Source organism: Oncorhynchus tshawytscha, linkage group LG10, assembly GCF_018296145.1.
Source record: "Oncorhynchus tshawytscha isolate Ot180627B linkage group LG10, Otsh_v2.0, whole genome shotgun sequence".
NCBI lineage: Eukaryota > Metazoa > Chordata > Actinopteri > Salmoniformes > Salmonidae > Oncorhynchus > Oncorhynchus tshawytscha.
In genome coordinates, this window is record NC_056438.1 from 67088834 (window position 1) to 67102944 (window position 14111).

The window sequence follows — 14111 nt, forward strand, 5'->3', positions numbered from 1 at the left end:
AAGTTGGAACTTAAATGCTATTTGGAGAACAGTAAAAACAAGCAAAATGACCCCAGCCATTATCACCTTGGCTGCTGTAGGTTCATTCACCTACAAAAACATAGCCTATTAGCTATACAATTGTAACGTTATATCCCTGAAAGGGGGGAAATATGGCAAATGATTCACACTGACAGGTAGCATCAGCGACTGTTCAGTAATGACGAATTGCATAAAATCAACACTTTACATAGATATCTCTTTTCTCAAACTACATACATTGCCTTCAGAAAGTATTCATCCCCCTTGAGCTATTTCACATTTTGTGTTACAGCCTGAATTCAAAACGGATTTTAAAAAACGTATCACCTATTTACACACACAACCCCACATTGACAAAGTGAAAACATGTTTCAGTATTTTTTAATTTAAAAAAAATAAAATACAGAAACCTCTTCCTTACATAAGTTTTCACACCCTTGAATCAATACATGTTAGAATCACATTTGGCAGCAAATACAGCTGTGAGTCTTTCTGGGTACATCTCTAAGAGCTTTGCACACCTGGATTGTACAATATTTTCACATTATTTTTAAAATTCAAGCTCTGTCAAATTGGTTGTTTATCATTGCTCGACAACCATTTAAGTCTTTCCATAGATTTTCAAGTAAATTTATGTAAAAACTGTAACTAGTCCACTCTGTAACATTCAATGTTGTCTTGATAAGAAACTCCAGTGTACACTGAGTGTACAAAACATTAGGAACACATTATTGCGTTGCACCCACTTTTGCCCTCAGAACAGCCTCAATTCGTCAGGGCATGGACTCTACAAGGTGTCGAAAGCGTTCCAAAGGGATGACGGCCCATGTTGATTCCAATGCGTCCCACAGTTGTGTCAAGTTGGCTAGATGTCCTTTGGGTGGTGAACCATTCTTGATACACATGGGAAACAGTTGAGCATGAAAAACCCAACTGTGGTGCAGTTCTTGACACATCATTGTGCCTAGCACCTACTACCATACCCTGTTCAAAGGCACTTAAATATTTTGTCTTGCCCATTCACCCTGTGAATGGCATACATACACAATCCATGTCTCAAGACTTAAAAATCAATCTGTAACCTGTCTCCTCCCCTTCATCCACACTGTGGCTCGTTATGGTAATGAGCTTGAGTAGTAGTCAAGATCCCGGATCCGGGATGGGTAGCATCAAGAGGTTTTAACAAGTGACATCAATAAGGGATCATAGCTTTCATCTAGATTCCCCTGGTCAGTCTATGTCATGGAAAGAGCGGGTTTTCTTAATGTTTTGTATGCTCAGTGTATATATTCCACATCACATTTAGATTTTTTTCAATAACGTTCTTTACATCTGTCCATGTTAAGATTTTTTGCTAAATATATCCATAAAAAATAGATGTTGAGACCTTCGCCCAGGAGAAGAGTTCTCTCTGAACGTGGAAGGAGACCCAGGTGCCAAGGTTGGGCTGGTGGTAGTTGACAAGGCTGCTACATGCTGAGTAAAAAGGGCAATCTCAGGCAGGCCAAGGTGACTCACTGAAATCTTGTTACATTTTTATATTCTGCAGCTTGAACCATTTTTACACCCTTCTTCTATCTCACTTTATTCCAGATCTGCACCCCCAGAACATCACCGATCCTCCACCAAATTTCACAGTGGGTGCGAGACACTGTGGCTTGTAGGACTCTCCAGGTCTCGTACCCACTGTCAAATTTGGTGGAGGATCTATGATGGCCTGGGGGTGCTTCAGCAAGGCTGGAATCGGGAAGATTTGTCTTTGTGAAGGACATATGAATCAAGCCACGTACAAGTTTGTCCTGGAAGAAAAGTTGCTTCCTTCTCCTCTGACAATGTTCCCCAATTCTGAAGATTGGTTTTTCCAGTAGGACAATGCTCCATGCCACACAGCCAGGTCAATCAAGGTGTGGATGGAGGACCACCAGATCAAGACCCTGTCAGGGCCAGCCCAATCTCCAGATCTGAACACCTCTGGAATGTGATCAAGAGGAAGATGGATGGTCACAAGCCATCAAACAAGACCAAGCTGCTTTAATTTTTGCGCCAGGAGTGGCATAAAGTCACCCAACATCAATGTGAAAGACTGGTGGAGAGCATGCCAAGAAGCATGAAAGCTGTGATTTGAAAAATCAGGGGTTTTCCACCAAATATTGATTTCTGAACTCTTCCTAAGTTAAAACATTAGTATTGTATTGTTTTAAAATGAATACAAACTTTTCTTTCGAAAAAAAGTTTGAGTTCTGACAACACTGCATCTTTTTGTTATTTTGACCAGTTGTCATTTTCTGAAAATAAATGCTCTACGTGACAAGATTTTTATTTGGAATTTGGCAGAAATGCTGTTAGTAGTTTATAGAATAAAACTAAAATGTTCATTCTACCCAAACACATACCTATAAATAGTAAAACCAGAGAAACTGATCATTTTGCAGTGGTCTCTTCATTTTTTTCCAGAGCTATATATATACAGTGCCTTGCGAAAGTATTCGGCCCCCTTGAACTTTGCGACCTTTTGCCACATTTCAGGCTTCAAACATAAAGATATAAAACTGTATTTTTTTGTGAAGAATCAATAAGTGGGACACAATCATGAAGTGGAACGACATTTATTGGATATTTCAAACTTTTTTAACAAATCAAAAACTGAAAAATTGGGCGTGCAAAATTATTCAGCCCCTTAAGTTAATACTTTGTAGCGCCACCTTTTGCTGCGATTACAGCTGTAAGTCGCTTGGGGTATGTCTCTATCAGTTTTGCACATCGAGAGACTGAAATTTTTTCCCATTCCTCCTTGCAAAACAGCTCGAGCTCAGTGAGGTTGGATGGAGAGCATTTGTGAACAGCAGTTTTCAGTTCTTTCCAAAGATTCTCGATTGGATTCAGGTCTGGACTTTGACTTGGCCATTCTAACACCTGGATATGTTTATTTTTGAACCATTCCATTGTAGATTTTGCTTTATGTTTTGGATCATTGTCTTGTTGGAAGACAAATCTCCGTCCCAGTCTCAGGTCTTTTGCAGACTCCATCAGGTTTTCTTCCAGAATGGTCCTGTATTTGGCTCCATCCATCTTCCCATCAATTTTAACCATCGTCCCTGTCCCTGCTGAAGAAAAGCAGGCCCAAACCATGATGCTGCCACCACCATGTTTGACAGTGGGGATGGTGTGTTCAGGGTGATGAGCTGTGTTGCTTTTACGCCAAACATAACGTTTTGCATTGTTGAACCTAGTCGTCTGTCATTTGCCATCCTGATCCAACTGGTCGAGGCTGCCGCCGCCGCCAGTTGATATTGGAGGTTCTGAAGAACGTCTCCAACACACCTCTATCAATATGTGCGTCGAAACTTTGATGGTCTGTCACAGACACACGATCCATGGGGTCTGCAGTGACCCTCTCCAGTAAGAACATTCCACGATCGAATTTGCATGCAAGAACATTCATGTGTCCAGTTTTCTGGCGGTTATGAGAATATTCCATCAACTTCCCACCAAACATACACGTCATATATATATATATATATATATATATATATGTATTCATACACATAGCTCATATATTATACAGCGCCAAACTAAACCGCCTGACTCAAGTCATTTTACGTACCCCTGCTAAAACAGGAACCAGCTCACACACCCAGCCCCCCTCAGCTCTTTTGTCTCACGACCCCAGGAAACACAGACATTCCATCGCACGAACACATACACCCAGCCATAAAACTGCCCCCTCTCTGTTGTCCTGCCTCACGATCCCCTGACACACAAATACCTTCTTGCATAAACACACACACCTCACCCCCCCTCTATTGGTCGGGTGCTCAGAGCAGAAGACTCTGCTGTGCACCAATGGGGCTCCTGCTCTGGCTAGAGCAGGTCCGCCTCCAACCCTTCGGGACCATTCAGTAGACCAACACGACAAGACTCCACCTACATATTCCATGTATAAAATCTGCTGTAACCAATGTCTAGGTCCCTTTTTCACCTAACTCCCTACTGAGTTATGCGAATAGGTCCGTGCACGGTAAAACGGCAGACAAGATATCTTTGACCTTAGTAAACTGCCTTTTGTTACAACTGAAATCCACTCTGTCCAGCGTCCGTGATTTGGTCTCAACTCTCCAGTAATTGAACACTAACAAACTTGGTAGCAGAGGATGGTTATTCCTGAATTCGATCTATGATAAGTTAGTGTGAGAGGTGAGACAAATCAGCGGCTCAAAATCAGACGGAAGAGTGATCGGTAGTACAGGAAACCATCAACCATTCGTCTTGCCTCAGGAAACCTGATCAGAGCGCTCTACTTAAAAGGTAAGCAGAGCCTGTTAAATCGAAATCTGCATATTGTATTATAGTCTAAACCAAATTTTGATCAGAAAGTACTGAGCATGAGTATGAATCGTTGCCAAATTATTTTTTACATAAGAACCTAAGGCATTGATCAAAGAGATCTTGTTTTGCTTGTTTTTATTTTTTATTAATTGGCCTATACTGAGTTATTTTAATAGGAATGTGTGAATTGTGATTGACCAATGTGTTAAATTCCTTCGGGACCCTATTTGTTCTGAAATCTGCATAGAAAACTGTCCTAATTATATATATATTGGGTTGTGTATAGAGGTGACGTTAAATAGTGGCTGTGTTTTAACATGTAAAGGACACAATTATGGATGTTGGAAATTCAATGTGAATTTCGTACGAATGAATGTAGTATTGAGAAAATATATGAACCAGGTTTGACGTTCCACGATCTTGAGACCGGGGAAATTAAATTGAAAGAAACGTTTGTTGCGGAGTAACCGCCGTGGCTGTGTTACGTAACTGGGTTTTTATGTACTCGCACTGCTAGTCTAGCCAACTAGTAGTCGAAACACTGTGCCGCTTTGATTGACAGCCGCCGGGCTATACACCGATTTTCAGTTTCCCAATTCTGCTGGTATTGCCTAAAGTGTTAAAATTGTTCTGACAATTGTTATAGAATCGCCTGAATTTTCTGATATATTGTCCCAGAAGGTGATTGCTGAATTATTTGGAGAAAGTATTTAAATAATTCGCTGAACGATTTTTGGTTTTTCTAAATTCTATCGGTATTTCCTAAAGAGATAGAATTACTCTGACATTTGTACTAGAACCGCCTAAATTCACTAATATACTAATCCAAAAGGAAATTGCCGAATCATTTCTAGAGAATACCTAAATAAATCACTGAACAAATTCAAATTACATGCCGGAGAGGCACACACGTAACTGCCACCACATTACTGATAAAATCTTTCTGTGCGAGGGTGGGGGCGTGACTTATTTTATGACGAATGCAATGTTTGTGACAGCCACAACCCAAAGAAACCATATCAAACACCAATGGGCTCATACCCAGTACCTAATGCATGTTTTCAGGACATTAGTATAGACTACACCGACATGGGCCCCGACAATGTATCTAAAGGCAAACGCTATCTCCTAGTTATGGTAGATAGGTTCTCCAAATGGGTAGAAGCAATACCAACAGCAAAGGGGGATGCTAGGTCAGTCGTTAAGTGGCTACAAACCAAACTAATACCCAGGTATGGCATCCCAAGACAAATCAAATTTGACAAATGGCTCACATTTCAGTAACAAACACCTGAGACAGGTGGAAGAAAGATTTGGCATAACCCACAGATTTGGATCTGTGTACAGGCCCCAATCTCAAGGTCTGGTGGAACGTCAAACCAAAAGCTGAAAGCTAAGATAGCTAAAGTGTGTGCAGGTTCCAAGTTGACATGGGTTGAAGCCCTGCCTCTGGCGTTGATGGCCATGAGAGCCTCACCAGGAGCAGGCACCCATCTCTCTCCTCATGAGATAATGACTGGAAGAGTCATGCCTGGTCCACCAAGGGAGGGAGGTTATATGCCCGCCCTTGATGTACAACAAATTGTAATGTCTAATTATGTGAAAAAACTGACGGTTCTCTCTGCAGCACTCTCTACCCAGGTTCACAAGGTCCAGGAGGGGGAGCTGCCGGGGGACACGCCACCACTGAAGGTAAAGGTTGGTGACTGGGTGAGGGTTAAAGTCCACAAGAGAAAGTGGCTGGAACCCAGGTGGACTAGACCGTACGAAGTGAAGGAGGTTATATTATTCAAGAATCAATGGGTATATAATCAAATCAAATCAAATTTTATTTGTCACATACACATGGTTAGCAGATGTTAATGCGAGTGTAGCGAAATGCTTGTGCTTCTAGTTCCGACAATGCAGTAATAACGAGCAAGTAATCTAACTAACAATTCCAAAAAAAAACTACTGTCATACACAGTGTAAGGGGATAAAGAATATGTACATAAGGATATATGAATGAGTGATGGTACAGAGCAGCATAGGCAAGATACAGTAGATGATATCGAGTACAGTATATACATATGAGATAAGTATGTAAACCAAGTGGCATAGTTAAAGTGGCTAGTGATACATGTATTACATAAGGATGCAGTCGATGATATAGAGTACAGTATCAACGTATGCATATGAGATGAACAATGTAGGGTAAGTAACATTATATAAGGTAGCATTGTTTAAAGTGGCTAGTGATATATTTACATCATTTCCCATCGATTCCCATGATTAAAGTGGCTGGAGTAGAGTCAGTGTCATTGACAGTGTGTTGGCAGTAGCCACTCAATGTTAGTGGTGGCTGTTTAACAGTCTGATGGCCTTGAGATAGAAGCTGTTTTTCAGTCTCTCGGTCCCAGCTTTGATGCACCTGTACTGACCTCGCCTTCTGGATGGCAGCGGGGTGAACAGGCAGTGGCTCGGGTGGTTGATGTCCTTGATGATCTTTATGGCCTTCCTGTAGCATCGGGTGGTGTAGGTGTCCTGGAGGGCAGGTAGTTTGCCCCGGTGATGCGTTGTGCAGACCTCACTACCCTCTGGAGAGCCTTACGGTTGAGGGCGGTGCAGTTGCCATACCAGGCGGTGATACAGCCCGCCAGGATGCTCTCGATTGTGCATCTGTAGAAGTTTGTGAGTGCTTTTGGTGACAAGCCGAATTTCTTCAGCCTCCTGAGGTTGAAGAGGCGCTGCTGCGCCTTCCTCACGATGCTGTCTGTGTGAGTGGACCAATTCAGTTTGTCTGTGATGTGTATGCCGAGGAACTTAACTTGCTACCCTCTCCACTACTGTTCCATCGATGTGGATGGGGGGGTGTTCCCTCTGCTGTTTCCTGAAGTCCAGTGGGGAGAACAAGTATTTGATACACTGCCGATTTTGCAGGTTTTCCTACTTACAAAGCATGTAGAGGTCTGTAATTTTTATCATAGGTAGTACACTTCAACTGTGAGAGATGGAATCTAAAACAAAAATCCAGAAAATCACATTGTATGATTTTTAAGTAATTAATTTGCATTTTATTGCATGACATGAGTATTTGATCACCTACCAACCAGTAAGAATTCCTGCTCTCACAGACCTATTAGTTTTTCTTTAAGAAACCCTCCTGTTCTCCACTCATTACCTGTATTAACTGCACCTGTTTGAACTCGTTACCTGTATAAAAGACACCTGTCCACACACTCAATCAAACAGACTCCAACCTCTCCACAATGGCCAAGACCAGAGAGCTGTGTAGGGATATCAGGGGTAAAATTGCAGACCTGCACAAGGCTGGGAAGGGCTACAGGACAATAGGAATGCAGCTTGGTGAGAAGGCAACAACTGTTGGTGCAATTATTAGAAAATGGAAGAAGTTCAAGATGACGGTCAATCACCCTCGGTCTGGGGCTCCATAAAAGATCTCACCTCGTGGGGCATCAATGATCATGAGGAAGGTGAGGGATCAGCCCAGAACTACACGGGAGGACCTGGTCAATGACCTGAAGAGAGCTGGGACCACAGTCTCAAAGAAAACCATTAGTAACACACTACGCCGTCATGGATTAAAATCCTGCAGCGCACGCAATGTCCCCCTGCTCAAGCCAGCGCATGTCCAAGCCTGTCTGAAGTTTGCAAATGACCATCTGGATGATCCAGAGGAGGAATGGGAGAAGGTCATGTGGTCTGATGAGACAAAAATAGAGATTTTGGTCTAAACTCCACTCGCCGTGTTTGGAGGGAGAAGAAGGATGAGTCCAACCCCAAGAACACCATTCCAACTGTGAAGCATGGAGGTGGAAACATCATTCTTTGGGGATGCTTTTCTGCAAAGGGGACAGGACGACTGCACCGTATTGAGGGGAGGATGGATGGGGCCATGTATCGTGAGATCTTGGCCAACAACCTCCTTCCCTCAGTAAGAGCATTAAAGATGGGTCGTGGCTGGGTCTTCCAGCATGACAACGACCCGAAACACACAGCCAGGGCAAATAAGGAGTGGCTCCGTAAGAAGCATCTCAAGGTCCTGGAGTGGCCTAGCCAGTCTCCAGCCCTGAACCCAATAGAACATCTTTGGAGGGAGCTGAAAGTCCGTATTGCCCAGCGACAGCCGTGAAACCTGAAGGATCTGGAGAAGGTCTGTATGGAGGAATGGGCCAAAATCCCTGCTGCAGTGTGTGCAAACCTGGTCAAGAACTACAGGAAACGTATGATCTCTGTAACTGCAAACAAAGGTTTCTGTACCAAATATTAAGTTCTGCTTTTCTGCTGTATCAAATACTTATGTCATGCAATAAAATGCTAATTAATTACTTAAAAATCATACAATGTGATTTTCTGGATTTTTGTTTTAGATTCTGAAGTGTACCTATGATAAAAATTACAGACCTCTACATGCTTTGTAAGTAGGAAACACTGACGATTTTGCAGGTTATCAAATACTTGTTCTCCCCACTGTATCATTAATTTATAAGTCTGATAATGGATGTAGCAACTAAGGATTCTAGCTTTAAACTCTACTTATTTGATTCTCTGATAACTTCCTGTTGATGTTCTGTGTAAACGGCCCTCTGCATGTTTCAGGAGAAAGAAGGCATCTTCAGTGGAATGTTCAAGAAGTCTTCCAAACTTGAACAGAACCATCTCAAGAAGTAGAGGTGAAGTAGCCCTGTATGATATGATTTCTAAACGTGTGAACTGAATGTAAGAACAAAGGAAAAGGTGCTTTCATGAGTCCATTAAACTTGATTTTATATCAATGAACTGTAAAGCGAACCGATTCATAATTAAATGGTCACTGTGCAGGTAACATCATTTGATCGTTGTGTTGCCTGTAATTTGTTCCAAACTATCTTCTGTTGTCATACAGGACCAGCAGTCATTACACAGTAAACTCTCAGCCAGAAATGACAGTCTCTCTGAAAACAACAACATTAAGGTGATACAGAGTTGAACTATTCACCTGTTCAGTAAAAAGATGGACTTTTAAATGTATTTACCCAGGTAGGCTAGTTGAGAACAAGTTCTCATTTACAACTGCGACCTGGCCAAGATAAAGCAAAGCAGTGTGACACAGACAACAACACAGAGTTACACATGGAATAACATGGAGTAAACAATAACTTGACTTTCGCGAAGCGGATCCTGTGTTCTGCCTTTCACCCAGGACAACGGAATGGATCCCAGCCGGCGACCCAAAAAAACGACTTCGTAAAAGGGGGAAACGGAGCGGTCTTCTGGTCAGACTCCGGAGACGGGCACATCGTGCACCACTCCCTAGCATTCTTCTCGCCAATGTCCAGTCTCTAGACAACAAGGTTGATGAAATCCGAGCAAGGGTAGCATTCCAGAGGGACATCAGAGACTGTAACGTTCTTTGCTTCACGGAAACATGGCTCACTGGAGAGATGCTATCGGAGTCGGTGCAGCCAACTGGTTTCTCCACGCATCGCGCAGACAGAAACAAACATCTTTCTGGTAAGAAGAGGGGCGGGGGCGTATGCTTCATGGTTAACGTGACGTGGTGTGATCATAACAACATACAGGAACTCAAGTCCTTCTGTTCACCTGATTTAGAATTCCTCACAATCAAATGTCGACTGCATTATCTACCAAGGGAATTCTCTTCGATTATAATCACAGCCGTATATATTCCCCCCCAAGCAGACACATCGATGGCTCTGAACGAACTTTATTTGACTCTTTGCAAACTGGAATCCATTTATCCAGAGGCTGCATTCATTGTAGCTGGGGATTTTAACAAGGCTAATCTGAAAACAAGACTCCCTAAATACTCCCTAAATTTTATCAGCATATCGATTGCCCAACCAGGGCTGGAAAAACCTTGGATCACTGCTATTCTAACTTCCTCACTAACACGCATATAAGGCCCTGCCCCGCCCTCCTTTCGGAAAAGCTGACCACGACTCATTTTGTTGATCCCTGCCTACAGACAGAAGCTAAAACAAGAAGCTCCCACGCTGAGGTCTGTTCAATGCTGGTCCGACCAATCTGATTCCACACTCCAAGACTGCTTCCATCACGTGGACTGGGATATGTTTCGTATTGCGTCAGACAACAACATTGACGAATACGCTGATTCGGTGAGCGAGTTCATTAGAACGTGCGTTGAATATGTCGTTCCCATAGCAACGATTAAAACATTCCCAAACCAGAAACTGTGGATTGATGGCAGCATTCGCGTGAAACTGAAAGTTTGAAACATGACCGAATACAAACAGTGTAACTATTCCCTCCGCAAGGCAATCAAACAAGCTAAGCGTCAGTATAGAGACAAAGTAGAATCTCAATTCAACGGCTCAGACACAAGAGGTATGTGGCAGGGTCTACAGTCAATCACGGATTACAAAAAGAAAACCAGCCCCATCACGGACCAGGATGTCTTGCTCCCAGGCAGACTAAATAACTTTTTTGCCCGCTTTGAGGACAATACAGTGCCACTGACACGGCCCGCAACTAAAACATGCTGACTCTCCTTCACTGCAGCCGACGTGAGGAAAACATTTCAACGTGTCAACCCTCGCAAGGCTGCAGGCCCAGACGGCATCCCCAGCCGCGCCCTCAGAGCATGCGCAGACCAGCTGGCTGGTGTGTTTACGGACATATTCAATCAATCCCTATCCCAGTCTGTTGTTCCCACATGCTTCAAGAGGGCCACCATTGTTCCTGTTCCCAAGAAAGCTAAGGTAACTGAGCTAAACGACTACCGCCCCGTAGCACTCACTTCCGTCATCATGAATTGCTTTGAGAGACTAGTCAAGTACCATATCACCTCCACCCTACCTGACACCCTAGACCCACTCCAATTTGCTTACCGCCCAAATAGGTCCACAGACGATGCAATCTCAACCACACTGCTCACTGCCCTAACCCATCTGGACAAGAGGAATACCTATGTGAGAATGCTGTTCATCGACTACAGCTCGGCATTTAACACCATAGTGCCCTCCAAGCTCGTCATCAAGCTCGAGACCCTGGGTCTCGACCCCGCCCTGTGCAACTGGGTACTGGACTTCCTGACGGGCCGCCCCCAGGTGGTGAGGGTAGGCAACAACATTTCCACCCCGCTGATCCTCAACACTGGGGCCCCACAAGGGTGCATTCTGAGCCCTCTCCTGTACTCCCTGTTCACCCACGACTGCGTGGCCACGCACGCCTCCAACTCAATCATCAAGTTTGCGGATGACACAACAGTGGTAGGCTTGATTACCAACAACGACGAGACGGCCTACAGGGAGGAGGTGAGGGCCCTCGGAGTGTGGTGTCAGGAAAATAACCTCACACTCAACGTCAACAAAACTAAGGAGATGATTGTGGACTTCCGGAAACAGCAGAGGGAACACCCCCCTATCCACATCGATGGGACAGCAGTGGAGAGGGTAGTAAGTTTTAAGTTCCTCGGCTCAGACTGTTAAACAGCCACCACTAACATTGAGTGGCTGCTGCCAACACACTGACACTGACACTGACTCAACTCCAGCCACTTTAATAATGGGAATTGATGGGAAATGATGTAAAATATATCACTAGCCACTTTAAACAATGCTACCTAATATGTTTACATACCCTACATTATTCATCTCACATGTATATACTGTAATCTATATCATCTACTGCATCTTTATGTAACACATGTATCACTAGCCACTTTAACTATGCCACGTTTACATACTCTTCTCATATGTATATACTGCACTCAATACCATCTACTGTATCTTGCCTATGCCGCTCTGTACCATCACCCATTCATATATCTTTATGTACATATTCTTTATCCCCTTACACTTGTGTCTATAAGGTAGTAGTTTTGGAATTGTTAGCTAGATTACTTGTTGGTTATTACTGCATTGTCTGAACTAGAAGCACAAGCATTTCGCTACACTCGCATTAACATCTGCTAACCATGTGTACGTGACAAATAAAATTTGATTTGATTTGGAATAACATGGAATAAACAATAAACAAGCCAATAACACAAACAAGTCGATGACACAGTAAAAAAAAGAGTCTAATAACAGTGTGTGCAAAAGGCATGAGGAGATAGGCAATAAATAGGCCATAGTAGCGAAGAATTACAATTTAGCAGATTAACACTGGAGTGATACATGAGCAGATGATGATGTGCAAGTAGAGATACTGGTGTGCAAAAGAACAGAAAAGTAAACAAAAACAGTATGGGGATGAGGTAGGTAGATTGGGTGGGCTATTTACAGATGGACTATGTACAGCTGCAGCGATCGGTTAGCTGCTCAGATAGCTTATGTTTAAAGTTGGTGAGGGAAATATAAGTCTCCAGCTTCAACGATGTTTGCAATTTGTTCCAGTCACTGGCAGCAGAGAACTGGAAGGAAAGGCGGCCAAATGAGGTGTTGGCTTTGGGGATGCTCAGTGAGATATACCTGTTGGAACGTGTGCTATGGGTGGGTGTAGTTATCGTGACCAGTGAGCTGAGATAAGGCGGAGCTTTACCTAGCATAGACTTATAGATGACCTGGAGCCAGTGGGTCTGGCGATGAATATGTAGCGAGGGTTCCAGCCGACTAGAGCATACAGGTCGCAGTGGTGGGTGGTATAAGGTGATTTGGTAACTAAATGGATGGCACTGTGATAGACTGCATCCAGTTTGCTGAGTAGAGTATTGGAAGCAATTTTGTAGATGACATCGCCGAAGTCGAGGATTGGTAGGATAGTCAGTTTTACTAGGGTAAGTTTGGCGGCGTGAGTGAAGGAGGCTTTGTTGCGAAATAGAAAGCCGATTCTAGATTTGATTTTGGATTGTAGATGTTTAATATGAGTATGGAAGGAGAGTTTACAGTCTAGCCAGACACCTAGGTATTCATAGTTGTCCACATATTCTAGGTCAGAACCATCCATGTTGGTGATGCTGGTCGGACGGGCGGGTGAGGGCAGCGAACGTTTGAAAAGCATGCATTTGGTTTTACTAGCGTTTAAGAGCAGTTGGAGGCCACGGAAGGAGTGTTGTATGGCATTGAAGCTCGACTCCAGTATTATTGATATTACCATATAAATAGTTGACAACCTGAACCGTTCTGATGTCAATGAGGAAGACGTTCCAGTGAAATCCTAAAACAATCCCCCAAACCTCCTCGAGTGGGCACACCTCTTCTGGAGAATGACACGTGACTCGTAAGATCAAATCAAAGTTTGTCACGTGCGCCGAAATCAACAGGTGTAGACCTTACAGTGAAATGCTTACTTACAGGCTCTAACCAACAGTGCAAAATATGTATTAGGTGAACAATAGGTAAGTAAAGAAATAAAAACAACAGTAAAAAGACAGTGAAAAAATAACAGTAGCGAGGCTATAACAGTCGCAAGGCTACATAAAGGCACCGGTTAGTCGGGCTGATTGAGGTAGTATGTACAGTCGTGGCCAAAAGTTTTGAGAATGACACAAATATAAATTTTCACAAAGTTTGCTGCTTCAGTGTCTTTAGATATTTTTGTCAGATGTTACTATGGAATACTGAAGATAATTACAAGCATTTCATAAGTGTCAAAGGATTTTATTGACAATTACATGAAGTTGATGCAAAGAGTCAATATTTGCAATGTTGACCCTTCTTTTTCAAGACCTCTGCAATCCGCCCTGGCATAATGTCAATTAACTTCTGGGCCACATCCTGACTGATGGCAGCCCATTCTTGCATAATCAATGCTTGGAGTTTGTAAGAATTTGTGGGTTTTTGTTTGTCCACCCGCCTCTT